General features: G+C 40.8%; 1 long non-coding RNA gene across 1 annotated transcript; it reads right to left on the bottom strand.

Annotated features, from left to right (window-relative positions):
• Positions 1–12,636: 12,636 nt before the first annotated feature.
• On the bottom strand, positions 12,637–25,416 carry LOC126175510 (uncharacterized). The gene is made up of 2 exons (XR_007535580.1): positions 25,179–25,416; positions 12,637–12,808 (listed from the first exon to the last, which is right to left on the bottom strand). It is a non-coding gene; the product is annotated as an uncharacterized LOC126175510 (long non-coding RNA).
• Positions 25,417–26,027: the final 611 nt, after the last annotated feature.

Raw genomic sequence — 26,027 nt, 5'->3', positions numbered from 1 at the left:
TATCGTGATGCATCACTCTAGTATTAAGATGTGACATAGGTATTAGACATGGCCATCTTTAGTGTAATATTTTTTCTGATTGAGCTTTGTCATGTTTAGATATAAGTTATTGCGTTTGATGCTGCTGTTTGCCAGGCATAGTGTTACTGAATTTGACTTTGTGTTACTCTGCTAAGCCAGTTTTCTACTGATTTATTTTTCTTGTTTGCTGCACATTGCCTTATATTAGTTGTAATATTGCAATTGCTTTGCTAATTTCTATAATGCTGCTTGCTTTGCAAATCTGCATATTTTTCATTGCTGTTTGCGTTAATTGTTTTGTGCTGCTGCTTTGCCTCGTCCCCTAGTTTAGCATCTGAGCTCAGTAGATTTAAGTTAGCTTAAGAGGGGTGGACTATATAAGAAACTGACTATGGAGAATAGGTAAAGAATGCATTGCGAAGTTATATGAAAAAGATTTGGGCCAAAATGAGTATTGTACAACGAGAAATAATTATTTTGAAAGAAATATGAATAGAATACAGGAAGGAGGTATAGATAGGTCTTTTTGGGAATAATGATGAATAAAGGGAGATCTCCAAGAAGCAAAGAAAGTTTTGTTTGCAAAATACTGCAATAAAACAAACCCTGTCCTTTCCTTGTGTTATCCCACTATGTGTTTGTGTACCCTTGTGTATTTGTTTTCTTCCTGTCTCTGTGTAGTTTCATAGAATTTGTTCTTCTTCTAATACTAAACTACATTCACTATGATGAGGAATACTGTTATCCTCAAATATAATTGGCATTAATAATATGTTATTTACCTTGTAAATATGCTTAGACATTATTTATTCTGTTTTGTTTTAATGCTCATGTGTAAAGTTGATGTTTCAAAGTTATTCTGATCTTTTATGTATGTACTCATGTCATAATTCCTGTAACACTGATGTATATGTTAGTTCGATTCTTTTGTAAAGACTGTACCACAAATGTTATCTGTATTGTTATGTTCTTTAATGATGTATTTTGTACCTTTGTATCCTTATGATATGAAATTGTCATTGACACCAGTTCATCATATTATTAACTTGTAAGTTCCATTTCACTGCACACGTTTCTGTTGGTCATAGTAATACACAATATGTGAGAAGTTGGGACTGTTAGTGTTTGCACATGTGTTAATAATTCAGCAAGGGGCTGGATAACAGCATTGCTGGTTCTAAGGACAATGCCAAAAAGTTTGTGAGTGTACAAGTGGTGGTTTATGGACTTGCTGTATTCTCTGCAAGAATCTTCGATGGTGAATGTGCACCTGCACAGTCGCAACAGATGGCTGATGGCCGTCTCTACATGGACTACAGTGGGTCTGCATCTTTGCTGACTCACCAATACCATTATTTCTACATGGACTACAGTGGGTCTGCATCTTTGATGACCCACCAATACCATTATTTCTACAAGGACTGCAGTGGGTCTGCACCTCTGGTGTCCCACCAATACCACAATCTCTACCAGAACTACAGTGGGTCTACTCTGTGATGATCTACCTGCCAATATTCATGAACTTCGACTGACTCTGCGGTGGGTTTGCTCTGTTGTGGCCCATTACCTGTCTGCATGTCAAGAGTCAGCACTGTCTTTCCGTTGGAAGGACAACACTACTTCTTCAAGACTGCATGGAAATCCACTACTTCTGATTGCAATTTCTTTTACTAATGAGACTTTGTGAAAAAAAACTGTAATTACGATTATGATGAATGATCAGGACTGTATTTATGGACTGTGAGGAAATTTTAGCTTTTGACCAACATTGTATTAATAAGTGTGTGCATTTTATATCTTTCTTACTGTAATTATGAAAAATTTTTTCGAATCTGTATTGGCCAGTGCCCAAAACAATTTGTAAAATTTCTTGTGGGGAGCATGGTGGCTATGTAAGTAGGCTGTTTATGTTTTCTTATTAGCAAAGTTACGTAGCGCTCTGTATGAAAATCACTGGCTGTGCTGTGTGCAGTCTGTGGCTAGTTTGCATTGTTGTCTCCCTCTGTAGTGTTGGGCAGCTGGATGTCAACAGCAGCGCGTAGCGTTGCGCAGTTGGAGGTGAGCCGCCAGCAGTGGTGGATGTGGGGAGAGAGATGGCGGAGTTTCGAAATTTGTAACACTGGATATCATGAACTACAATATATATTATGACTGTTGAGGTAAATACATTGTTTGTTCTCTATTAACATCTTTCAATTGCTAACTATGCCTATCAGTAGTTAGTGCCTTCAGTAGTTTGAATCTTTTATTTAGCTGGCAGTAGTGGCGCTCACTGTATTGCAGTAGTTCGAGTAACCAAGATTTTTGTGAGGTAAGTGATTTGTGAAAGGTATAGGTTAATGTTAGTCAGGGCCATTATTGTGTAGGGATTATTGAAAGTCAGATTGCGTTGCGCTAAAAATATTGTGTGTCAGTTTAAGCATAGTCTTGTATAATTTTTCAAAGGGGACGTTTCACCATAACACTCTAGTTTTTGAATTTTCCTCAAATTTCCTATTTGTTGCTGTATGATATTCTTCGGCACAAACTGAAATGCCAAAGCTGTACAAGTTGTGTCCCACTTCCACAGCAGAAGAGCAAACGAATCAGCCAATAGTCTGTGCGTCAAATTTTTTTTTTCTTTTACTGTAGCGATGAGGATGATAATTTCCAGAATAGCGTAGTAACTGAGAATGACAAGCGAATGTTTCATTGAACTTTTGACACTCCATTATACGGAGGCCACGTCTCTGTCAACGGGAGGCATACCAAAGATAGTTCTCAATGGCCCAGTACTTGGCTTTTTAGGACAGACGAAGTGAATGGGAGAATGACGCTTTTGATGCGTGGTGCGACTACGCCTGAAGTGCAGTTGCAGCCTATCACCGAAGTAGTATGAGAACACTAGGAATCACACATACTGAGAGCACTCATTTTACTAAGGTTTGAAGCTCCTCTTCTCGATCATCCGTGTTTGCGATTCAAAAACTGGGTTATTTCGGAAATCAGCCTTATGCAAACATGTCTAGTTTAGGCAAAGGTCCCGAGTTCGAGTCTCGGTCGGGCACACAGTTTTAATCTGCCAGGAAGTTTCATATCAGCGCACACTCCGCTGCAGAGTGAAAATCTCATTCTGGAAACATCCCCCAGGCTGTGGCTAAGCCATGTCTCCGCAATATCCTTTCTTTCAGGAGTGCTAGTTCTGCAAGGTTCGCAGGAGAGCTTCTGTAAAATTTGGAAGGTAGGAGTCGAGATACTGGCAGAATTAAAGCTGTGAGACCGGGCGTGAGTCGTGCTTCGGTAGCTCAGATGGTAGAGCACTTGCCCGCGAAAGGCAAAGGTCCCGAGTTCGAGTCTCGGTCGGGCACACAGTTTTAATCTGCCAGGAAGTCTCATATCAGCGCACACTCCGCTGCAGAGTGAAAATCTCATTCTGGATATCTAGTTTATTTTTATATTTCCCCAGACATGATTCAACACCGATGTGTCATCTTCTGTGGGTTATCTTTTGTTTTCTGTAAAGTAGAATATCACATTTGTAATAATTTAACTACTGTAGACCTAAGAAATACAATATTTGCAATTTGCTTCGTTTTGTTTGGACACACACCTAAAAAATTACATCGCTAACTGAGCTGTATTATTATACATAGATTTTAGTGATCGTCTTTTTGACAGCATATCATCTGCAAACTAGCCATGAATAAAATTATTGCGTATTTGCTTCAAGGTTAGAGGTTATGTACGTGTCTGTACTTACATTATCCGTCCTTTTCCGTGTCCTGGTTGGGGTCTCAATCAGATACTATTTAGTGCATTGCTTTCACTCAGTTCTTCATAAAGTTCCGCTCACTACCTCACCTCACAAGCACTTACACAAAATGTGGCGAAATGTGATCTGAGCAGACACTTCTGGCAATACACTCAGTGAGATGTGTCATGCTACTGTCGTTGCTCACTTGTTAATCTTTCTTTGTGTTATGGCGCTGATTTTGAATAAGTGTGTGTGTGTGTGTGTGTGTGTGTGTGAGTGAGTGAGTGTGTGTGTGTGAGAGAGAGAGAGAGAGAGAGATAGTGGTAGAGAGAGATGGAGAGAGGGGTGGGGAGATAACCAAAAAAACAGAAATTCCTTTTTTTCTGTTATGTTTTTTGTGGGGAGTCACCTTTGTATAGTTCATTGAAAGTACTCTTGCATTAAAAATCACACATACTGGAATTACTCTTCAAATAACGGGTCTAGAAGGTAACTATGAAGTGCTATGCTGTGATTTTCTAAGTAATGACTGACATGATTGTCAATTATTAATACAACATTTTCCATTCTTTAACATATTTGACCCATATTTGACCAGGTATTTGTATTTGTTCGCAGATCCGGTTTGATTGAAGACCAACATCTTGTGTGACATCACTGTCATCCATGTCATCATGCTGACAAAGATTGCTTCTTGTGGAGCACGTGTTCCGCAATTGAAACAAGTTCACCTCAGCAGTAAAAGCTACGTTTGCAGCAAAGTTCCGAGGAGTGAAGGTGTCTAACAGCAATGCTCTACGGAGCTTCATCACCAAGTTCCAAAATCAGGCAGGCAGTCCACATCCACACCCGAGGAGATGGTGGTGGAGGTTGTAACACCTCCGATTTATTTTCGACCCGATCTGATCTGACCGAATAGCAGCCCAATAATTATTAATTAATGTGACCGTGTTTCTAATGGGGCTGGCAATCAGAATTGACTGCTACGGAAGTTGTTACTTTCCAGTTTGTCCTTCTCAAATGCTGTAATAATGAAATGTCTGGTAACAAGAAGAACACCAACACAGTTCACTAATCAAGGACCTATATTCGTCTCAAAAACACAAAAAGAAGGAGACAGCCACTGCCTTCGTCATACGTATTTAATTACGGCTAATCTCAGCACAGGCTTCTTCGTTATTCATTATCGTCACACGTTAATCCAATCACTGCAATCCAACACTGCAATCTAACACTGCAATCCAAAATGGTGCCGGCGCGGTAAACGCGAAACCAAAATATCGGCACTAGAAATATCACTGATCACTCTCGTAATTATACTTCTTCACTTTCCCAGTATTATTCTAGCAGGGGTTAAACCGCGGCGATGGCCACTCCCTTTGTCGGTAAAGCCTTGCATTACAACAACTGGCCTTCACACAGCTCGGCCCGCAACATGGGACTGACTCAACTAACACTCGCTCTCGCAACACGACACAATCGATTGTTTGCCCTATCGACCTGTGCCGAGTGCAAACTTATAGTAAGGGCCTACGGACCCCTTACAAGGTGTAAGATATAATGCTGAAAAGTCCAAAGAAATCGGTTGGACGAGTAGCTCAGCAGGCCCACGTGTCCGTTGGTTCCACTCTCAAGATTCTCCGGAAGTCACTGTCCATTTACCCGTACAAAATATCTGTTGTGAATGAGCTGAGAGACACTGATCGCCTAGCGCGTGTGAACTTTTGCGACTGGTTTCTGTCCTTCCTGCAGGACAACGGTGAGGGCATTTTTGGCTGAATGTTTTTCACGGATGAGGCAATGTTTCACCTCTCCGGTTACGTGAATAGCCAGAATAGTCGTGTGTGGACTATGGTGAATCCGCATGAATTTAAGGTGTCTCCACTGCATGATGATTTTCACAATTGATGTTTGGTACACCGTGACTCGTAAACGCATCACTGGGCCGATCTTCTTTCATTACATCAGAAATGCAGAACGGTACTGCAACTGCATTCTGGAGCCCTTCCTAGGTGAATTGAATGAGGACGAAATTGAGAATTCCTGGTTCCAACAGGATGGGGAGACTGCACACACCGCCTACAAGGCGATGAACTTTTTAAGGGACATCTTCGGTGACCGCATCATCTCCCGAGGACTCTGGTCTCCACGTTCACCCAACCTGGCTCCACCGGATCACTTTCTATAGTGTACGTTGAAGGGCCTATGCCTATGAAGGCAATCCACAAACCACACATAAACTCCAAGCTGCACTGAGCCGTCACGTTCGCAACGTCACTCCAGATATTCTGCACAACATCGTCAAGAACATGTAGAAAAGTGTTCAACTGTGTCTTCAAGTTCAAGGGGATCACTTCCAGCAGCTCTTATAACTTCCATGACTTTAATACGGCTAGTTATGAACTGCATAGTTACTTATTGAACACCCTAGTAAGCAGGCTGTTTAGGTTTTTATGTTGGTAACGCCACGTAGCGGTCTATATGAAAATCACTGAATAAGCTGTGTGAAGTCCGTGGCTGGATTGCATTGTTGGAATATTTGCTATTGTAGTGTTTGGCAGTTGGATGTGAACAGCGCGTAGCGTTGCACAGTTGGAGGTGAGTCGCCAGCAGTGGTGGATGTGGGAAGAGAGATGGCAGAGTTTTTAGAGCGGACGATCTGGACGTGTGTCCGTCAGAAAAACGAAATTTGTAAGACTGTATGTCACGAACTGATATATATGTTATGACTTTTGAACATTATTAAGGTAAATACGTTGTTCGTTCTCTATCAAAATCTTTCATTTGCTAACTATGCCTATCAGTAGTTAGTGCTGTCAGTAGTTAGAATCCTTTATTTAGCTGGCAGTATTGGCGCTCGCTGTATTGCAGTAGTTCGAGTAACGAAGATTTTTGTGAGTTAAGTGATTCATGAAAGGTATAGGTTATTGTTAGTCAGGGCCATTCTTTTGTAGGGATTATTGAAAGTCAGATTGCGTTGCGCTAAAAATATTGTGTGTCAGTTTAGTGTTGATCAGAATAAGTAAAGAGAGAAATGTCTGATTACGTTCAGTTCTGCTCAGCTGTTTGAAAATGAAATAACGTAAGGGGTTTACCTGCACAGTAATTTATAAATTTTTCTTTGGGGAGGTTACATTCTGTAGTATAAGAAATCTACTACAGATTATAGTAGGGCTATTACTTATTACGTATGTTCTGAAGTTATAGTAAACAGTATTAATTAACCAAGTAGTGAAGTTTTTAAGCAATATTTAACAATGTCTGTTAATGTAATATTCACTACCCGAAATTAATATTTCTTCAGGTTAACAAATATGTGAACATAGTTACAAGACTACATCCTAGTTTTAAAAAACAGTTACATTAAATCACTACATGAAAGCCATATAGAACGTACTCGCAATATGTATTTCAGAAAGCCACTTTCACAACACACGTTAAAAATTATTGGATGAGAAGCGTTAGCCAACGATCGATAATATTTTACTTGTTTGACCAACAATACGTGGTGCATTGAAACGTTATATACACTACTGTCCGTTAAAATTGCTACACCAACAAGAAATGCAGATGATAAACGGGTATTTATTGGACAAATATGTTATACTAGAACTGAAATGTGATTACATTTTCACGCAATTTGGGTGCATAGATCCTGAGAACAACCCAGAACAACCACCTCTGGCCGTAATAACAGCCTTGATACGCGTGGGCATTGAGTCAAACAGAGATTGGATGGCGTGTACAGGTACAGCTACCAATGCAGCTTCAACACGATACCACAGTTCATTAAGAGTACCGACTGGCGTATTGTGACGAGCCACTTGCTCGGCCATAATTGACCAGACGTTTTCAATTGGTGACACATCTGGAGAATGTGCTGCCCACGGCAGCAGTCGAACATTTTCTGCATCCAGAGAGGTCCGTACAGGACATGCATCATGTGGTAGTGCATTATCCTGCTGAAATGTAGGGTTTCGCAGGAATCGAATGAAGGGTAAAGCCACAGGTCGTAACACATCTGAAATGTATCGTCGACTGTTCAAAGTGCCGTCAATGCGAACAAGAGGTGACCGAGACGTGTAACCAATGGCACCCCATACCATCACGCCGGGTGATACTCCAGTATGGCGATGACGAATACAGGCTTCCAATGTTCGTTCACCGCGATGTCGCCAAACACAGATGCGATCATCATGATGCTGTAAACAGAACCTGGATTCATCCGAAAAAAATGACGTTTTGCCATTCGTGCACCCAGGTTGGTCGTTGAGTACACCATCGCAGGCGCACCTGTCTGTGATGCAGCGTCAAGGGTAATCACAGCCACGGTCTCCAAGCTGATAGTCCATGCTGCGGCAAACGTCGTCGAACTGTTCGTGCACATGGTTGTTGTCTTGCAAACGTCCCCGTCTATTGACTCAGGGATCGAGACGTGGCTGCACGATCCGTTACATCCATGCGGATAAAGATGCCTGTCATCTCGACTGCTAGTGATACGAGGCCGTTGGGATCCAGCACGGCGTTCCGTATTACCCTCCTGAACCCACAGATTCCATATTCTGCTAACAGTCATTGGATCTCGACCAGCGCGAGCAGCAATGTTGCGATACGATAAACCGCAATCGTGATAGGCTACAGTCCGACCTTTAGGAAAGTCGGGAACGTGATGGTACGCATTTCTCCTCCTTACATGAGGCATCACAACAACGTTTCACTAGGCAACGCCGGTCAACTGCTGTTTGTGTATGAGAAATCAGCTGGAAACTTTCCTCACGTCAGCACGTTGTAGGTGTCGCCACCGGCGCCAACCTTGTGTGAATGCTCTGAAAAGCTAATCATTTGCATATGACAGCATCTTCTTACTGCCGGCTAAATTTCGCGTCTGTTGCACGTCATTTTCGTGTTGTAGCAATTTTAATGGCCAGTAGTGTATTTTACTTGCTTGATCAATAATAAGTGGTGTGTAGAAACGTTTTATATGTAATACATACCCATAGAAACTTTATATATGTAATTCATACTGAACTTATTATCAGGATAATGAAGTCAGAATAGTGCTTAATGCACTCAGAGCAACACAGAACACTACGCTGACCACGACTTATATTTGCAACGCATTGACGACATTGCGTAGGTGCCGCTGGTTGTCAAATACAAGCTGCAGGCTTGGCTAGCGTCCGCTTTATGTTCAAGCATGCATTTCGTGGGTTGTTTCCGTATGTTTGTACCTCTGTACTTGTTTTTGGAAGTAACAGTTTGATTTTCTCTGTGCCCAGAATGTTGGTACGTTGTCGCCGACAATGAGCACGACCGAAACAGCACTTAAGAAATCCAAGAACATGGTTCCGAACAGAGATTCAAACTCGGAACATTGTCTGCCACAGGCAGTGCTCGTATCTAATGAAACAGTGAAGGCATGACTCACAGCTCGGTCTGACAGCTTCTCTTCCACTTTATCAAGCACTTCTTCGGTCTGACAGCTGCACTTCCCCTTTATCAAGCACTTCTTCCTTTCTTCCCAGAAGCTCTCTTACATACCTTTCAAGTCCTGCGCTCCTGGGAGTAATGATATTCCGAGAAAGGACTTTGCCTCTCTTGGAAGTTGTTTCCGGAAAGATGTTTTTTACTCTACAACGGCGAGATTTCTGTGTTTAAACGTCATGACGAAACCCTGTGCCAGACGGGGTGCCGACGAGGAACCTTGATAATCCAACAGGTTATGGAGGAGAATGTTGTGAACTCTGGAAAAGAGGAGGGAGGTAGTTAGAGACATAAGTAAATCTGTGAGGGTCACACACCGTCGCTGGAAGCCCCTGTTGCAGGGGCAAGAGCCGATCCTGCACATAATTTAAGTCTGCCGGGAAGAAGGTGCAAAATAACGCACACTTCGCTGTAGTGATAAATTTGATTTCTGGAATTCCAAAAACTTAGAGGAAGTTACGGACTTTCTCATTTGATGTGGATTCAGCCTCTTTCATTATATGATGGAATGTGAACATTTGTTTTTATTTGATCGTTGATTTTCCTCTGAGACAGGTCCCGGTCCTAAGTGTAAATTTCTGACTGCAGTCCAACGGCAGTCTTATTGTAAGCAAATATTTATATAGTGATTTTAATTCATTGTTCTGAATTGATTATTCTGATACCAAGTTGAGTCTAAATTGCATACATAAACGTCTGTAGGCATCCCTTATTACTGGAAGAACAAGTAAACTTTTATTGCTCGTTCACTAACGCCTCTAGTGCAATAATTTTGAAGCTGAATTCTGAAAGTGCCTTTCCGAAATTTTGCACGACTTTCATGTAACTTTTTTTAAAAGGGAAGTAACTTTGAAATTATGTTCTGAGACCGCTTAACTTAAGAAAAATATTAATTACACTTAATGAATTTTGTGTTAAGGGTCATTGTTAAATATTACTTAAAAGCTCCACTACTTGGAGATAATTATTACTTGCCCCCCTTCTTGCAGCGGCGTACCGTTGGTCTCTAGAAGAGCGTAGCGTTCCAGAGGATTGGAAAAGGGCACAGGTCATCCCCGTTTCCAAGAAGGGACGTCGAACAGATGTGCAGAACTATAGACCTATATCTTTAACGTCGATCAGTTGTAGAATTTTGGAACACGTGTTATGTTCGAGTATAATGACTTTTCTGGAGACTTGAAATCTACTCTGTAGGAATCAGCATGGGTTTCGAAAAAGACGATCGCGTGAAACTCAGCTCGCGCTATTCGTCCACGAGACTCAGAGGGTCATAGACACGGGCTCACAGGTAGATGCCGTGTTTCTTGACTTCCGCAAGGCGTTCGATACAGTTCCCCACAGTCGTTTAATGAACAAACTAGGAGGATATGGACTATCAGACCAATTGTGTGATTGGATTGAAGAGTTCCCAGATAACAGAACGCAGCACGTCACTTTCAATGGAGAGAACTCTTCCGTTGATTTCAGGTGTGCCGCAGGAGAGTGTCGTAGGACCGTTGCTATTCACGATATACATAAATGACCTTGTGGATAACATCGGAAATTCACTGAGGCTTTTTGCGGATGATGCTGTAGTATATCGAGAGGTGTAACAATGAAAAATTGTACTGAAATGCAGGAGGATCTGCAACGAATTGACGCATGATGCAGGGAATGGCAATTGAATCTCAATGTAGACAAGTGTAATGTGCTGCGAATACATAGAAAGAAACATCATTTATCATTTAGCTACAATATAGCAGGTCAGCAACTGGAAGCAATTAATTCCATAAATTATCTGGGAGTAGGCATTAGGAGTGATTTACAATGGAATGATCATATAAAGTTCATAATCGGTAAAGCAGATGCTAGACTGAGATACATTGGAAGAATCCTAAGGAAATGCAATCCCAATATAAAGGAAGTAGGTTGCAGTACACTTGTTCGCCCACTGCTTTAATATTGCTCACCAGTGTGGGATCCGTACCAGATATGGTTGATAGAAGAGATAGAGAAGATCCAACGGAGAGCAGCGCACTTCGTTACAGGATCGTTTAGTAATCCCGAAAGCGTTACGGAGATGATAAACTCCAGTGGAAGACTCCGCAGGAGAGACGCTCAGTAGATCGGTACGGGCATTTGTTAAAGTTTCGAGAACATACCTTCACCGAGGAGTCAAGCAGTATATCCTACGTATATCTCGCGAAGAGACCATGAGGATAAAGTCAGAGAGACTAGAGCCCACACAGAGGCGTACCGACAATCTTTCTTTCCACGAACAATACGAGACTGGAATAGAAGGGAGAACCGATAGAGGTACTCAAAGTACCCTCCTCCACACACAGTCAGGTGTCTTGTCGAGTATAGATGTAGATGTAGATGATGATGTACTGCTTACTAGAACTTCAGAACGAAGTGTTACGTCAATTCGCAGTAGATTTCTTACACTATTTGAAGAGTACTTTGAATGAGTGTAATTTCTAGAGTAAGAATACTTTCAATATGTGTGATTTCTGGAATTCTCATACTATTTCCGTGTTAGGCTGTAACTATACTGTAGATTTGTGAGTTATCACTACAACTTGCATCTCCCAGTGCACACTATACATTAAGTGTTCCATTGCCTTTTTGCTATTACCGCAACTCCATGAAAATAATTTTAGTGCCTCTTTGATTGTAAAATATTGCATGCAGAGGTGTTGCTTTGGTAATTTGTCGATCAGCCGATAGCTATTAGTATTACGATCGTGATACAATCCAAATGCCTATGCGGTTAATTGACACACTGTTAGGAGATGTTAAAGAAGAAAACTTCGATCACTTTATGGATACCACGATAGTGTGACAACGTGACTTTGGGCAGACGAATGGCGTATGGTACAAGATGGAAGTAACACTTTTTCAGAACATTACCAGTACGTGCCCTGGAAAACGACATGTTTACTAACTACAAATCTGGTGTCACATAGCCAAAATGCTTTTGGAACAGAGTATTCAGAACAGTCTCTGAAATGAAAACTGTAAATAAAATGCTTAAAATCAAGATGGCTTGTCCTCGTGCAGGAATCGGTACTCAGACAACTTGACGTCTTAGCCTATCCACATAACATAACGTTAGATAACGTGGCACGCGTCCCATCATAATATGTGTCGATAAATCAACTGAATACTGGTGTACAGTAATCAAAATACTTGACGGAAATGAATTAAATTCCTCAGAAAATCTGTTGACGGTGTTCCATCTTACTCATCTGGAATGCTGCAATAACTATCCTGATACAATCAGCCGCCAGACTACGTTTCCGTTCACGTGTTTTGTGACTAGTAAGATAGGACAAGATTAAATTAATTTAGTTAAATCGAAGTAACAGGATGAGCCGTAAGGCGAAAGGTATAAATAAACTTTTGTAGCACAAAAATAATCTTTATCTATGTATTAAGTGTAATCATTTATTATTTGTTCTTTTGCTTAATTTAGAGTGAAATGATGTTCGGTTAATGCGGTTGATACACTGAGGAAGGTACAGTAATTCACGGCAGTTATTATGTGTTTCTCTTCTCTTGATCTCTATTCCTTCAGCTGTTCTTGGCCTGGAAATAAGAAAAGCTTGAGTTACACAATTGCAAGAAGTAACATGAGCGTACAGTATATAAGAAAAAGAAGCCAATATCAGACTAAATGTTCGTGTTCAACAAATCATAGCGTATCGTAGTGGTCAGAACCTATTTCAACCATTTGAAAGTTTAAAACTTTGATCATAATGTAAAACTAAAATACGAAATTCTGAACTATGAAACATTTAGCCGATAATGTTGACCCGTTGCCTTCCGCAACTCTATAAATCTCAGGGCCTAGCCGCTAGATAAATGCACATTCCTAAGACAGATGCTGTATTATCTTCCATTGCAGATTACAGAAGCGTTGCTACTAGATGGTAAGTCATCATTTTTGTGTGATTATTGTTTTCTGCAGCGCTGTTTAATTTATACATCCGATTGTATACTACGTGGTGTACATGCTAATTGCTTAAATTTTCAAAATCCATAACTCATGATGTCGGCCTGCTCCTTATTGCATTACATATATCTTAGTACACTATGACTTGTGTTACTGCCTTGTGAGAGGATATGAAGTGAGTTTGAGCAATGCATTGTTGTTTTCGTGGGAAGAAAAGTCGTATCTAAAACTTCCAGTCTTTTAATTAATCCTAAAAATCACTAAAAATATCATAATTTGAAAGTTACGGCTATCACCTTAAGGCTGATAAACGGGTCATTGATAAGTGGATTTATTATCCCAATCTGATTTGGAATTTCATAATGGACTAGATAAATTTTATACAGTATATTCCATACGAATACCTCACACGATACAATTTTTGAAATATAATTTAGTACCATATCTCCGAATTTCATGTAATCGTAGCATATCAAGTTCACTACTGATCGTACTGAAGCAAGACAGTTGTCCATTCTATTTCCCGAGCTGTTTTTAGTAATATTTGCATATTCGACAATTACATAAAGTTTCCTGTAAGGCAAGGGAACTGTAGAGATTCCCGTTAACCTTCAGATCTCAAAAATCCTTCGTAACTCATTTTCATTGCATGAAAATTGCATCTTATCTGTAAAGCGCATAGATAACACTCGGATTGAGAAAGGTTTTAGATGAAATAGTTTACTTATTGATTTCCATATCTTTAGGTATCAGACCATAAGATTAGGGCCTTCAGGTTGACTCTTACATCCAACCAGACGTTCTTAGTGAACAAACACTAACACAGGAGTGATATACGGTAATAATAATAATAATAATAATAATAATTATTATTATTATTATTATTATTATAAAAATGACAATGTGAATAGGAATTATTACACGAGATTTAGGAAATTTCAATCATTTAACGAGGGTGTTCTGAAAACTAATCACTTCGAATTCCTATGTGGAAACTCTTAATACTTTTTTTAAATTAAAACGAACATTATTAAAATTCTACAACTTTATTCTTCATGTCTACAAATCTGCACTGGAAGGTTCCTAAACGTGGCGTGTAATAAGGCGGCGTGTTACGTTACTATGTCCATGCGTGAGAAACAGTGCTCTGTGATAGAGTTTCGAATTCAGAGAGTTCATTCATACAAAGAGCGTCGTCTCGTTTAGCATGACAACTTCAGACCACACATGAGCACTACGATATATGCGATAACTGTCATCCATTGTCCGTACATTCCCAACTTGACTCCTTCCGATTTTCATCTACTTTCCATAGCTTAAAGAACACCTTCGAGGATTTCACTGTGCTGTGGCCGAGCGGTTCTAGGCGCTTCAGTCCGGAACCACGCTGCTGCTACGGTCGCAGGTTCGAATCCTGCCTCGGGCATGGATGTGTGTGATGTCCTTAGGTTAGTTAGATTTAAGTAGTTCTAACAAGGGGAGGCCACGACGTTTGGAACGCGGAATCACTGCAAACTTCGTACACTCGTAGTACTCCACGAGGACAACAAAATGTGTAAGCAGTAGCGCGTACTTCTCAAGCGTTACTGAGAAAATTGCAAGATAATTTCGGTCGTCAAATACATATCTGTGCGTGGCCATTTTAGCTATGAAGCGGCTGCGGCCAAGTGGTGCCGGCACGGTAGCTCAATGCATCTTTTTTGCAGTTGTGCCGGCACGGAAGCTCAATGCATCTTTTTAGCAGCTGTCTCCATTGAGCTGCCGCGTTTCTTGTGAAGCTCAACTACGCGATATGCCTGTACTTCAGAAGGCAACAATAGGCATATTTTAGAAACTCAAGCAAGGATTAGTATTTAAAAAATTGAAATTAAAAAAAAGCGTGTTCGGTCAGAGCGACAGCTCTCCTGTTTAATAAAAAAACTGAGCGAACGTATGAACGAAAATAGTGAACGGGTGTCATCGGACGTCCGCCCCGAACAAATTCAGCGATCAATATAGAACAGAATGTTTTCTTTTTTTTTTTAAGTGGTTGGCGCTCAAGCCGCTAGATCGCTGGATTGAGTTCCGTTCGTCAATTCTTTTTTATTTTCAACAGTCATTTTCTTTACTGTTTATATTACAATTGATATAACGGGAAAATACGTGTAATCGGATGGACTTTTATTAAATTATCAATGTTATTTGGCAGTCTACTAATTTTTATTATCACAAATAATATAATATTCATAACTATCGACTAGTAAACGACCAAACGCGTAAAGTGATACTGAAAATGTATGCTTGTCCATGTCTTCAAAACTGCTCGTATTCAGTCGAAAGAGAACGAGAAATTGCTTCTGGGAAGACGCTATTAAAACACACTCGATACTGCATAACCAATTATCAGCGCTGAATTTTAAGGAAATACTGCGTTATGCATGGTTTGCCTCCAAACAAACATCTGAAAGAGAGGTTTTTGAGAATGTTAACGAGGTTTGTTTTTCCATGGAAAACGTCAAATGACCTTGCGTATGCGGAAACAGCATTTATTCAATGCTGCTGGTGCCGTTTAACTTTTTGTTTTCCATGTTTTTACGAAAAATACCATCCTGCAACTTGTACTCGTAAAGTCGAAAGCGACGATTAATTGTGTATCTTTCGAAAGCCGTCTGTGCCGGTCAAAACTTGGAGGTAACAAGTCGTTTCGGGCTCCTTCCAGATATACGGGATTTCTCAAATCACGGACAGGCATACATTTTCAGTATCACTTTACGCATTTGGCCGTTTTCTAGTCGATAGTTATGAATATTACATTATTTCTGATAATAAAAATTAGTATACTGCCAAATAACATTGTAAAATTAATAAAAGTTCATCCGATTACACGTATTTTCCCCATTATATCAATTGTAATAAAGATAAGAAAGAGAATAACTGTGTTGGAAATAAAAAAAACCGACGAACGGAACTCGATCCAGCGATGCAGCGGCTTGAACGCTAACCACTTTTAAAAAAATTGTTCTATATTATTCGTTGAACTTATTCAGGGCGGACGTCCGATGATAGCCGTTCAGTTTGTTCGATGGTCCGTTCGCTCAGTTCATTAATTAGAGAGGAAAGCTAACGCTCTGACCGAACACTCTAAAGGCACCGTGTCGTCAGCACTCGGGTGCAGCCGCTTCGTGGCTAAAATGGCCACGCACAGATATATAGTTGACGACCGAAATTATCTTGCGATTTTCTCAGTAACGCTTGAGAAGTACGGGCTACTGCTTACACATTTTGTTGTCCTCATGGAGAACTACGAGTGTACGAAGTTTGCAGTAAATCCGCGTTCCAAACGTCGTGGCCTCCTCTTGTAAGTTCTAGGGGACTGATGAGCTCAGATGTTAAGTCCCATAGTGCTTAAAGCCATTTGAACCATTTTGAACTTCACTTTGATAGTGATGAAGCGCTGCCAGTAAACGTGAGGTTGGGGCTCCGTCAACAAAGCCAAACATCCTACAGTGAAGTTATCAACAAACTGGTCTCTCGTTGAGAAAGATGTGTGAATTACTGGAGTAAGTATGTTGGGAAAAACATACGCAGACATGAAATATAAATACGTAGAATTTTAATAACGTTTGTTTTATGTAAAAACCTTATGAGGTTTCATTTAAAAATTAGGAGGCATTACTTTTCAGCATGGCGCTGTCACATTGTATTAAGCGAATTTCTCATTACGTTCGTGTCCATTGTGAATAGTAACTTCTAACAGAAGCATGGGGCAACGGCACAGAAGAAACCGAAGTGCGTCAAGAAGTTGACTGGTCATTGAAAAGGGAGAAATAATAGGATAAAATGAACAGGTGTGATGGAAGGAAGACGACAAAAAGGAAAGGGTTGACAAAAGCACGCAGAGTCTACAGTGTGACAGAGAGAGAGATACTGTTGGACAGAAAGAAAACGTCTGATGTATACCGGTGGAGAACCAACGCCGATGGTAACAGATAAAGATTTAATCTCTTCTTGAATGAAGAGTGGTTTTTGATAAGACGTAGATTACAGGATAACTTGTTCCACAGTCGCATTACAGATATGGGGGGAGGGGGGAGGGAGATGGAAATGGATTTAACGTTATGCCGAGATAAAGCCAGGATACTGCACTTACATGATCTGATATTGCAGCTGTGGCATGATGACAGGTATTTGATACGTGAGGAGGAATACTGAGGACGCAAGTGACTGAGTACCTAAAAAAAGCGGAGAAACCACGTCCCGTGTCCGATTGCATCCGACGACGGACCAATGCGATCCTACAAGGGATGTTGTACACACATGTTTACGCAACCATTGAAGCTAGCTCGAGTCGTCTGAAAATTAGTCATCTCTTAATGTAACAGGGTACCATTCGTTACATCAATGAACATTTGAGACGTTTTACTCATGATCCCTATTAACCATGTAAGACCCATATCTGGATGAAGCGGTCCCACAGACCTTCTTATACATTACGGTCGGCAGTTAGATGCATGATGCATGCATTGGCCACGCGGATCTCTTCTGAAGCAATCAACCCACCATCGAATGAGCCATTGCATGGATTTTTCCCTACATTTCGTAAACCACCTAAGATTGTCCATGGTCCTTATGACATCAACTCGTTAGTTTCACGCTCGACCCCCGTCCATTTAATTAGAATTACGCTCATAATCTTAGGTTTTAAGCTGATTGTGTGATAATTCTCGCACTTGACACCTCTTGTAGTCTTCTGTATTGTGTGGATGACATTTTTCAGGAAGTTAGATGGTATGTCGTTTTGTCGTTTTGTTCCCACTTCCCCCAATGGTTTTAGAAATTCTGATGGAATGTTATCTGCTTTATTTGATATTAAGCCCTCCAGAGCTCTCTTAAATTCTGATTCTAGTGCTGAACCCGCTATGTCTTCTAAATCCACTTCTGCTTCTTCTTTTATCACTTTAGACAAAATTTCCCCCGCGTAGGTCTTTCCACCTATCCGCTCCCTCTTCTGCACTTAACAGCTGAACTCCCGTTGCACTCGTCATGTTACCACCCTTGCTTTTAATTTCACGGAAGTTTGTTTTGACTTCCCTATATTCTGAATCAGTCCTTCCTAGAATAATTTCTTTTTCGATTTCTTCACATTTTTCATGCAGCCATTTCGTCAGAGCTTCCCTGCACTTCGTATTTATTTCATTCTTCAGCGATATGTATTTCTGTAATCCTGAATTTCCCTGAAAATTCTAGTATTATCTTCTTTCATCTATCAACCGAAGTGTTTATTTCTTTGGTTTCTCATAGCTTGTTTTGCGGTTACCTTCTCTGCATCTACGTTTTTCTTTCCAACTTCTGTCATTGCCCTTTTTAGAGGTGTCCATTCCTCTTCAACTGTACTGTCTACGTAGCTATTCATCATTGCTGTAGATACAGCCTTAGAGAACTTCAAGTGTGTCTCGACATTCCTTGGTACTTCTGTACCCAACTTCTTTGCATATTCAGTCTTCCTGTCCAGTGTCTTAAGATTCAGTCCACTCTCCATCACTACTAAATTGTGATATGAGTCTAGATCTGCTCCTGGGTAAGCTTTATAACGGCACCGGAAAGGTATGTCTAATGTCACACTTGATAACAAAAGGAAAACTTAAGAAAAATCACAGGGCTCCCGTACGATTTTTCGACCTAGAGAAAGTTTTCTACATTATAAAGTGGTTCAAGAATTTTGATATCTTAAAAAGGTAAATGCCTTTGGGAAATTCGTATATTATTCAAAATGTAGTATGAACAAGAAGGTACAATAAGAATGGAATACCAAAATAGAAGTTATAGGAGTAGAATGGGTGGAAGATATAAATGCAGTGTTTGTGCCCCACTATTCAACCTGTATACCGAGAAGCAATAATGGAAATGAAAGAAAGGTACAGAATTTCAGTTGAAATTGAAGGTGAAAAGTAATGGATATAAGATTCACTGATGACATTGATACCCGATGAGAGACAAAAGAAAAACACAAAAACTTGTTCAATGTACTGAGCGAATCATACTGAACTATTGTAAATCAAAGAATGACCGTACCGAGGAGCAACCGACATGAGATTAACTATAATCTTAACACAAAACTAACCACCTAATAATAGAAGGTGTGGAGAAATTCTCCTACCTTGGAAGCAAGATAACGATTGATGGAAGAGGCAAGGATGAATTAAGAAGCAGAGTAGCACAAGAATAGGACTATTCCTCGCCAAAAGACATGTAAGACTAGTAAATGCACCTGAAAACCACAAAAGTATATTTTATTAAAATTTCCTATTATTTTTAAAACATATAAAAATTAGTGATGCAACAGACTTTAGCGCATTTATGTTGTCTTTTCTGAAGACGAAGTGAATATTTCAAATTGAGAAACAAGGACAGCTGCCAATATGAGTAATGAAGAAGCAGATATCCTCGTGAAGTAGCTTAAATCAATAAAACAAAGTTCTCCGGTCCAGACTATATACCAATTACATTGCTTTCTGAGAACACCGATACAGTGGTCTCAAACCTGGCACTCATATAGAACTTCTCACTCAACGGGAGATCGGTAGCCGGCAGGTCTGGCCGAGCGGTTCTAGGAGCTTCAGTCTGGAACCGCGCGACCTCTATGGTCGCAGGTTCCAATCCTGCCTCGGGCATGGATGTGTGTGATGTCCTTAGGTTAGCTAGGTTTAAGTAGTTCTAAGTTATAGAGGACTGATGACCTCAGATGTTAAATCCCATAGTGCTCAGAGTCATTTTTGAAGATCGGTACCTAAACACTAGAAAGTTGCCCAAGTCACAGTTATACTCAAGAAAGAAAATGGGAGTAGTCCGCTGAAAAAAATGGTTCAAATGGCTCTGAGCACTATGGGACTCAACATCTTAGGTCATAAGTCCCCTAGAACTTAGAACTACTTAAACCTAACTAACCTAAGGACATCACACACACCCATGCCCGAGGCAGGATTCGAACCTGCGACCGCAGCAGCCTCACGGTTCCGGACTACAGCGCCAGAACCGCACGGCCACCGCGGCCGGCAGTCCGCTGAATTAGAGACGCACATCACTAACGTTGACTTGAAATGGGAGACTGAATAACCTCGGAGAAAACGATCTACTGACGCACAGTCAGCACGGAATCAGAAAATATCGTTCTCGTGAAACACAGATAGTTCTATATTCACACGAAGTAACGATTGATGTCGACAGGGGATCTCAGATTCAACCCATGTTTCTATATTTCCTGGAGACTGTTGACACGTTCCTCTCAAGAGACTTCTTCTCTAAGTGCCTAACTATGGAGTATGGTCTCCGCTGTGCTTCTGGATTCCTGATTACCTGTCACAGAGATCACAGTTTTTAGTGATTGACGGACAGTCATCGAGTGAAACAGAAGTGACATCTGGCGTTCCCCAGAGATGTGTTACAGACCCTCTTGGCAATTGGACTAAACTATTAATAGGATCGTTTTACCGACTCCCTGATTCACAAGATATTGTTGCAGAACAGTTTAAAGAAAACTTGGGTCTCATTTAGAATAGGTACCCCACCGATACAATTATAGTCAGTGGTGACTTCAGTCTACCCTCGATATGCTGGAAAAATTATTAGAGCCGGCGGCAGGCATAAAAGGTCATCCGAAATTGAACTCAATGCTTTCTCAGAAAATTTTTTTTAACAATTAGTTCATGAGAACACCCTAACCGTAAATGGTTGCGAAAACATACTTGATATCACAGTAACAAATAATCCTGAATGAAGAGGGAGCATCATGTCGAATGGAGGGATTAGCGACCAGAAGGCAGTTGTTGCTAGGATGAATACCACAACACCCACAACCATCAAAGAGAAACGCTAAGTACATCTATTTAAAAAAGCTTATGAAGATGCTCTAGGCGCCTCCGATCTCATCATGTAAGCTTAGAAAAGATGTGCAATGATTTCAAAGAGAAAGTATCGACGGCCGTTGAGAGATATATAGCACATAAAGTAATAAGTGACGGCACTGAAGGTCCACAGTACACAAAACGGGTCAGATCACTATTGCAGAAGCAACGAAAAAAGCATGCCAAATTTAAAAGAACGCAAACCCCCAAGATTGGCGAAGTTTTGCAAACTTCGAAATATAGCAAGTACTTCAATGCGATATGCTTTTAATATTTTCCACAACGAAACTCTGTCTCGGAATCTGGCAGAAAACCCAAATACTGGTCATACATAAAACACACCAGTGGCAAGACGCAATCAAAACCTTCACTGTGCGGTAACAACGGTGGAGTCACTGATGACAGTGCCACAGTGCCACTAAAGCAGAGTTATCAAACACGGTTTACCGAAACTTCGTCACCAAAGAAGGCAAAGTAAATATTCCTGAATTCCAATCAAGAAAAACTGCCAAGGAGGAAACATAGAAGCAGATATGCTCGGCGTAGCAAAGCAGCTTAAATCACTTAATAAAGGCACGGCCTCTGGTCCAGATTGTATACCAGTCAGGTTCCTTTCAGAGTAAGCAGACATAATAGCTCCTTATTTAGCAGTTACACACAACCGCTCGCTCCAAGATAAATATCCGTCTCTAAAGATTGGAAAACTGCTCAAGTCACATCAATACCCAAAAAGGGAAATGGGAGTAATCCGCTGAGTTACAGGCCCATATCACTAACGTCGAATTGCAGTAGGGTTTTAGAACATATACTGTATTCGACCATTATGATTTACCTCGAAGGAAACGATTCATTGAGACGTAGTCAGCACGGATTCAGAAACGGGAGGCAATCTGAGTAGCTCCCTTAGATTGTTTGCAGATGATGTTGTCATTTGCGGTCTTGTAAAGTCATCAAATGATCAGAACGAATTGGAAAATGATTTAGATAAGATATCTGTATGGTGCGAAAAGTGGCAATTGACCCTGAATAAAGAAAAGTGCGAAGTTATTCACATGACTGCTAAACGAAATCCCCTAAAATTCGATTACGCGATAAGTCACTCAAATCTGAAGGCTGTAAATTCAACTAAATACTTAGGGACTACAGTTAAAAATAAGCTAAATTGGGACGATCACATAGATAATGTTGTGGGTAGAGCAAACTAAAGACTGCCATTCATTGGCAGAACACTTAGAGAGTGCAACAGATCTACTAAAGAGACTGTTTGTATCACGCTTGTCCGCCCTATCTTGGAGTATTGGTTTGCGGTGTGAGATCCGCATCAGGTGGTACAGACGGATGATATCGGAAAAGTTCAAAAGAGGGCCGCCCGTTTTGTATCAACGCGAAATAGGGTAGATAATGCCACAGACATGACACACGAATTGGAGTGGCAATCATTAAAAGAAAGCCGTTTTTAGTTGCAACTGGATCTTCTCATGAGATTTCAATCACCACTTTTCTCCTCCGATTCTGTTAGCTCCCACCTACATAGGGAGAAGTGATTATCACAATAAAATAAAAGAAATCAGGGCTCGCACAGAAAAATTCAAGTGTACATTTTTTTCGCGCGCTTTCGAGAGTGGAACGGTAGAGAGGTGGTTCATTGAACCCTCTGCCAGGCACTTTTTTGTGAATAGCAGAGTAATCAGGCAAATGTAGATGTAGATGCTGTTCATAATCTAATTAAACGGTTTAGAAGAAAATCGGGGCAGCCCTCTTAGATTGTTTGCAATTTAACCGTCTCGTAAAGTCATCCGAAGATCAAAAAGAATTGGAAAACATTTAGTTAAGATATTTGTACGGCGTTTAAAGTGGCAGTTCACCCTAAATAAAGAAAAATGAGAAGTCATTCACTTGAGTTCTAGAAGGAATCCACTAAATTGCCGTCACACGGTCAGATAAATCTTGGCGGTCAATTCAGACTAGATGCATACGTATTACAATTACGAATAACTTTACTTGGAACGATCACGTAAATAATGCTGGAGGGAAATGAACCCAAGACTGCGTTTTATTGACAGAACACTTAGCAGATGTAACTGTTCTACTAAAAGGACCTACAGTAAGTTCGTCAGTCCTCTTCTGGATTACTGCTTTATGTTATGGGATCCACAGCAGATAGTACTGACGGAGGATATCAGAAAAGTTCAAAATAATGGCAGGGAGTGTCATGGGCATGACATGCGAGTCATTGAAACAAAGGCATTTTTCATAGTGGTAGGGTATTTTCGCTAGATTTCAGTCACCAACTTTCTCCTCGGAATGGAGAAACATTTTGTAGCACCTATTTACATACAGAGAAATGATCTTCTTTATGACTTAAATGAGAGCTCGCAGGCTATTCGAGAGTGGGACGGTAGAGGAACAGCTTAAAGGTGGTTCAATGAACCTTATGCCAGGCAGTAAATTTTCAAGTGCAGAATGTTCAGATACATGGATATTTAGATTTAAGAGTTGTGGAAGGCTTGGAATGGTTACATGCACCAAACTTGGCCTCTATTAGAAATATAACTAACAGTTTACACATAGAGCACAAGGTATTGTGCAAGTGTTTCGTGGGCTGTGGTAAAATGTGAAACGATGGCAGTCGAAGTGTTTCAGACGTACTGTTACAGGATGACGCTGAAAACTGAGTGGGCTAGTAATAATTGAGGAAGTTCACGGCGGAATCGGTGAGCAAATGACTGTGTGGAAAATACTAACCAGAAGAAGAGACAGGATGACAGTTCGTGTGTTAAGACATAAGGCGAACAGCCTCCACGGTACAAGTGTCAGTGCTGCTCTGAGATGAAGAAAGCAGCAGAAGAAGCTCCTGGTGAACCCCATCAAAGCAGTAAAACGATTGATGACCTGTGAGAACGATGTTCTTACATCAAACCTTTTTATCCTATTTTTCTTTGTCCGGTGTTCACAATAACTCCATTCACGTAGTAGGCGCAGTTCAATATGACATAGTTTTCCAGTTTGAAGAAGTGAAAGTATTTTTTAAAACGTAGTTTGCCTCTAGCTACTTGCTCAGATAGCGCCCAAGACTACGCGAGAGCCGGCCGGGGTGGCCAAGCGGTTCTAGGCGCTTCAGTCTGGAACCGCGAGATCGCTACGGTCTCAGGTTCGAATCCTGCCTCGGGCATGGATGTGTGTGATGTCCTTAGGTTAGTTAGGTTTAAGTAGTTCTAAGTTCTAGGGGACTGATGACCTTAGCTGTCAAGTCTCATAGTGCTCAGAGCCATTTTTTAACTACGCGCGTCTTGCACTGCCCAGGATGAAGTAGCTGAAATAAAAATAGCGTTAGCACGTCTATTTTCATCCTAGAGCAGAATAGTGAAGCCATCATAAGCTTTCGTCCACACGACGTGAGAATTTCTGTCAGCTGGAGACTGCTATAACGCATCATTCAGTACGTTGCACTTAATGAAGAGAGTACAACACAAACCGCCTCTGCTGCTTACAGCACGTCTTTCACATTTATATACTAAAGGACTGCGTACAAACTGTGTAGAGAATAAACAAGAATTATTGTACTTAAATTCAGACTACAGTATGAGTAACTCAGATGAAGCTGTTTACTTTAATTGATATCATAAATGGTTACTTTACGGTTCTGTTTTGCCTGTAAACGTGAATGTGAAGAAAAATTTTAAGTTGTAAAACAGCTCCGCACATTCTGCTGGTTGCTCTGCAACTGGAGCTGTTGTCATGATCTACGCATTGCTTATGCGCTGTAATATACTGCAAGTTTCACCGCTGAAGATGAACCTTTCCGTGCTTCAAACCTAAGGGACGGAAAACATGCCAGGAAAAGAAAGTATGATAGTTACCGTTTCCTCTAATTTTATTCTCATCTAATACCAGTATTTCAGGGATAGTTAATGTGTACACCGAAGAATGCTTGTAAGAAATAGATTTTTACGTACATTTTTCAAGAAACTGTCTGCAGATAATGAATCATATTAGAATTTGGCACCACTCTACCTGCACGTGAGTTTCTCAGAGTACTTGTCACGTAACTGACTGTGTACGAAGACTTGCGATCGCTACTTGGAAATAGGTCGTGTGTACCAAAATATCAGAAAACACTTACCTTCGAGAAGTCGAAGGGTTGTATGCAGCCTTCCCGAAAGCTAATGTATCCCTCAGGACAACCCTGAGACGAGTCACCGTCTCTTCGGGTCATTATTCCGGCAGGCGTCGCATGTGAAGACCCGGTTTCCTCCCCAACAACGAACACGATTTGCAATAGAAACACAGTACACAACAGACGCAGCCACATGTTTGCTCTACGGCCTTAAGACGCAGAATAACTCGCCTCGTGGAAGCTACAGGATTCTTGCACCTGGAACTCTCAAGGTGAGCAGCTTGACTACTTTCAGCGAATAGGCTGCTCGTAAAAACTGGATCTCGTGATCAATAAATTACCCTTTTACTTCACGCATCTCCCTTGTATAGTAAAACTCTGTGACGTAAATCAGTGAGTGGATACCGACCGTCACTTTCGAGTAATCTCTTGTCTTAATGAATGAGTTGCTGAATTTTAGCTGAGTGCGGTTTGTAGGATACCTAACATTTCTTCAAAGGGCGGTTTTCAGCAACTATTTGAGGGGGAATAACAAAGAATTTTTTGTGTCGTTACTGATAAGATGCCGTTTCAGACAGTAGTATTATACACTGAAGCACGAAAGAAACTTGTATAGGCATGCGTACTCAAATACAGAGATATGTAAACAGGCAGAATACGGCGCTGCAGTCTGCAACACCTATATAAGAAAGCAAGTGTCTGGTTCAAATGGTTCAAATGATTCTGAGCACTATGGGACTTAACGACTGAGGTCATCAGTCCCCAAGAACTTAAACCTAACTAACCTAAGGACATCACACACATCCATGCCAGAGACAGGATTCGAACCTGCGACCATAGTGGTCGCGCGGTTCC

This window comes from Schistocerca cancellata, chromosome 3 (genome assembly GCF_023864275.1).
Source record: "Schistocerca cancellata isolate TAMUIC-IGC-003103 chromosome 3, iqSchCanc2.1, whole genome shotgun sequence".
NCBI lineage: Eukaryota > Metazoa > Arthropoda > Insecta > Orthoptera > Acrididae > Schistocerca > Schistocerca cancellata.
The sequence above is the reverse complement of the archived record's forward strand: the minus strand, read 5'-3'. Positions and strand labels throughout refer to the sequence as shown.